The sequence below is a fragment of the Penaeus japonicus genome, unplaced genomic scaffold (assembly GCF_977035675.1).
Source record: "Penaeus japonicus unplaced genomic scaffold, GWHDUDI00000001_assembly GWHDUDI00000031, whole genome shotgun sequence".
NCBI classification, from domain to species: Eukaryota; Metazoa; Arthropoda; class Malacostraca; order Decapoda; family Penaeidae; genus Penaeus; species Penaeus japonicus.
In genome coordinates, this window is record NW_028234433.1 from 9,887,297 (window position 1) to 9,892,296 (window position 5,000).

General features: G+C 31.6%; 1 protein-coding gene across 2 annotated transcripts in view; it reads right to left on the bottom strand.

Moving 5' to 3' along the window:
* LOC122261133 (adhesion molecule nephrin-like) overlaps positions 1-4,274 on the bottom strand; it is a 104,001-nt gene extending 99,727 nt beyond the window's left edge. Inside the window, exon 1 of one of the 2 annotated variants that reach the window (XM_086555645.1) lies at positions 3,903-4,274. The gene's annotated coding sequence lies outside the window, so the exon portion shown is untranslated. The remainder of the gene's footprint in view (positions 1-3,902) is intronic. The other variant, XM_086555646.1, reaches the window with a different exon arrangement.
* Positions 4,275-5,000: the final 726 nt, after the last annotated feature.

Consider the following 5,000-nt stretch of genomic DNA (forward strand, 5'->3'; position numbering starts at 1 on the left):
ATTAGGTCTAATGACGACATCTTATTTGTCATGTCGAAAGTCTTGTCAGTGTAGTTTCAGTGTTAGAATTACATTGCTGTTCCTTTTTACTGTGGACATTACACAGAATACATTCAGAAGCCCTGCCATAGTCTGTAGCTATTACAGTGACGGGCGTATCATTATAACTACTGCGTATTGGAGAATAAAAAATCCTCATATTCATACTCTGTTATCTTGTTCTTACTGCTCTCCTCTTCGTATCATCTGTCTATGGCTATCAATATTATCATTATTGTCATTATTATCAAAATTATTATCATTATCACTACCATTGTTATCACCATCATTATCATTACTACTTCTACCTCTACCATTATTACTACTGATTATCATCATTTTAACTATCATCATCATCATTAATATCATTACCATCATGATTGTCATTATGACTTGTAATTATTGGCTATCAGTATCATTGCTGTAACTGCTGTCGTCTTTATTATCATTATCATGATTATCATAACCATTGCTATTGTTATTATCATTATTATCATCTCATTATTATTATCATTCTCATCATCATTACTATCATTATCATCATTCCTATCGTCTTAGTTATTATCATCATTATCATTATCTTCTTAGTTATTATCATCATTATCATTATCGCCATTATTAGTATTATCATCACTATCATTATCAATATCCTTTTCATCAATATCATTGTTAATATCCTTATCATAATTGTTATCATCCTTATTACTTTTGTTATCATTACTAGCATTATAATGATATTCATTATTATTACCGTTATCATCATCATCATCATCATTACTGTTGATATCACGATTACCATAACAATTAAAATTCGATCATCAATGTAATTATCAACACTACTACTTTCTCCATCCTTAGTATTAGCGTAATACTTTTTATTCCTCCTATCATTATTATTGTCATTATGTTTCATCATGAGTATCGCTATCATTATGATTATTGTTATCGTCATAATCATTGTTATTATCCGTTATCATTATCATTATCATATATTCCTTATGATTATCATCACCATTATTATCATTGTTGTTCTTAATATTACTATTACTGTTCTAATTATCATTGTTTTTATCATTATCATTAGTATCATTATTACTTTCTTTCTTATTTTTTATATCATTATCATTATCATTATTATTATTTCTATTATCATCATTGTCATTATCATTATTATTATCATTATCATCATTATTATTAACATCATTATCATCATTATCGTCATAACGACTAGCATCATCATTACTTTTGTAACTATAATCATCATTACTAATGTTAATGTTATCATCATCATTAGCGTCATTATCATCATTATCATAATTATAATCATCATTACTATCGTTATTGCTATCAGTAAGTAATAGAAAGAAGTAAAAGCCATACGAATGAATATGAATAATATTCACCATCACTAGCAACAATGCAATGACAATCACAATAGCATCAGGCACCAAAAGTAGTAACAGTTATCAAGAAATATTGTGGTAGATATAATAGCATTGGTAATACTAATAAAGGCATTTAAGCAACAGTAATAGGAGTGTGGTAGTAGCATGTAGCAGAAGCAAGTAATAGCAGGAGAAGTTACAGTGGCTGTAATAGTAGGGAAGTAGGTACATCGCTAATAGCGGAGAAGCAGTAGTAGTAGTAGCGGTAGTGGGCGAGTACATGTACCGTATCTGTGCTCCCGCATAAGTCATGAATGGTACCATAGGGACTATAAGAGGAAACATTAACGTCGTCACATAAAAGCTAAAAAAAACTGTAGCACTGTAGTATTAACTGTAGCAGTGGTAGTATACTAGTAGTAGTAGTAGAAATAGTAGTAGTATACTAGTAATAGAAGTAGAAGTAGTAGTAGTAGTAGTAGAAGTAGCAGTAGTAGTAGTAGCAGTATAAGCAGTAGAAGTTATCAGTCCTAGTAGTATAGTAGTAATAGTAGAATCAGCAGTATCATTGGCACTGGCACCGGTTGAGGCAGCAACAACAGTAGCACTGATAGTGTTAAAAGTGACAGCTATGATAAGGGCACGGGGCATTATCCGTCATAAAGGATAGCAAACAGCCTTCATCCTCATCACCATGAAAATGATAGTGATAGCACCGTCAGTCACGTTAATAGCACAATAAAAATGGGAGAGTTTATAGAGAACGCTGGCACAAAGTTTATTTCCTTTTTAGCAGGAGGCTTATATTTCATCTCCAGTTAATCAGTAAATAAATTGTTACACTGAGCCATTCAGGGGTTAAAGTCAAGTGTATAGGTAAGATGACATATAATTATCATCATAAATAATGTTTATTATCATTATCAATATTTTCCGATTATCATTATTACTGTTATTATTATTATCATCATTATCATTACCATCATCATTATCATCATTGTTAGCATTAGCATTACTATTACCATCACCATCACGATTAGCATCATTGTTATCGATGTCCTTACTCATTTCATTCTCATTTTCCTGATCATTATCTCCATAAAAACTATAACAATATAATCGATATTATTGATAATAGCAGATATAAACTCGATGTATGATGATAATGATATTAATGATAATGTTGATGATGATAGTAATAATAATAATAATAATTATAATAATAATAATAATAATAATAATAATAATAATGATAATAATAGCAATAATAATAATAATAATAATAATAATAATAACAATGATAATAATAATAATAATAATAATAATGATAATGATAATAATAATAATGATAATGATAATAATAATAATGATAATAATAATAATGATAATAAAGATGATAGTGATAATAGTAATAATAATGATAATAAGGTTGATAATAATAATAATAAAAATAATATTGATAAAAGTAATGATAATACTGATAATGATAATAATAATGATAATGATAGAAATAATAATAACAATGATAATAATAATAATAATGATAATAATGATAATGATGATGATGATAATAATAATAATAATAAATATAATGACTATAATGAAGATGCTAATACTAGCACAAAATGAAAATAATATTAATGATAACACAAATTGTCATTAACATCTTTGCTATTATCATCATGTCTATTAATATCATTCTTACCATTTATTGCCATTATTGTTATCATTACTATCATCATTTTTGCTATTATCATCAGTTTTACTATTATCATTATTATCAATATAATTATTATCGTCATCGCCGTTATTATTATAATTAACGTCATTATCATTATTATTGTTATTGTCGTTATTATAACCATTGTGATCATTACTATCATTATTGCCCTTATCATCATCATCATTAACGTCATCACTATCATCAATTCTATTATAATAAATATAATCATCATCACCCTTACTATCATAATCATTATCATTAAAAGGATAAAGCAACGAGAGGACGAAATGAATTCGAAAATATTCCCAAAATGAATTGCATTAATTTCCAGTGATTTCGTCCGATCTCCAGATTTGAAAAAAAATGATAAGCTTTCATTAGTGCACCATTACGAAGCGCTGAAAATATGAAAATATAAAAGGAAAACATATTATACGACTGTGAATTCGAATGAATATATATAATTCTCCATTCGTGAAATAGATTTTTGTTCGTAGATTTTACTGATTATTCTTGCCAGGGTGATAACAAAGCACCGTGTAAAACGTTTCTTTAATGGGTTATCTTAGATTAGGAATAAAAGGCCTCTTCTTTTATCATTGGAGGTTTAGTGTTTGAAAGCAAAATGAAAAAGAAAAGCAATGGTTGTACATTAAAAGGTGATTGTTTAGCCTCATGAAGAGCCCGAGGAAGGCTCTACTAAGAGATAGTCTGAATACATATCATGACAGGTTATCATAACTTTTGCCACTGACCTTAGTTAAACACTTGCCTTCAGTTTAGATATCAATGGATAATGTATTCTTTTCTGTCCACGCATTGGTCACTGCACTAATGAGACATTCAATTTCTATTCTTTCTCCTTTTACTAAACTTTCTTACAATTATTTACATGTCATTTTCTACGTGTAACCGCCGCGCTCACTTTGGGATTATCAAAATCCCCCTTTTGCGAAAAACGGAAAACCAGCGACACACTAACACAAGAAACGGGCACTCCTTTCAGCAAATACACAGAACTCGAAGTACGTGTGTTAGAGAGAGAGAGAGAGACAGGGAGAGGGAAACGGGCTACGCGGGAGCGAGTCAGCAACGCGACCTTCCCCTCTGAGCTCGCAGCAGCAACTGAAGGTGGGGCGACGCAATCGGTCTCAGGTACCCCTCGCCTGCAACCATCCACTCGCTCTCTACCGCTACATATCTACCACATATGCCTCGCATCAATTTACTTGACGCCCACATTTTGACACACGGTGCTAAAGCTCTCACTGCGATGTGCTATGTCCTTCCCCCCCCTTCCCTCATCACTATGGAAGTACCTAGATTAGATTGATATCCAGTGTGTGCCGTCTAACATAGCGAAGAATTTTGGCTCATCACACTGTCATTACCGAAGATAGCATCATTATGCCGCCAACACCCAGGTGCTTTTGCGCTATCACGACGATAGTGTGTGTATATCAGAAGACACAAGCACAGAGGAAAGCATTGTTCCTTGCTGCGTTCCTACAGTCCCGCCAATGCCCGGCCTTTGCTGAAGGGTTAATGTTGTTCATGTTTTATAAAGAATTCTCACAACTCACTGGATCTCGTTGTTCACTTACGAAAAAAACATTTCACACTGGTTCCTTTTAACCATCTGCCGACAATCTCACTTTTACACACTCCATAGCCTTTTCCTTCCCATGCCAACGCATCAGTTTCTTGTTGTTCTTGTTTTGCGGTCTACTCATGTCAATAGAAATTCTTGGACGATGCTCGTGTTCTAACGATTTTGTTTTTGACTGAACACAGTATGTTCTTGGCCAGTATATACGAGAATGCATTAATTGCTTTTGTTGCTGCTTGCAGGA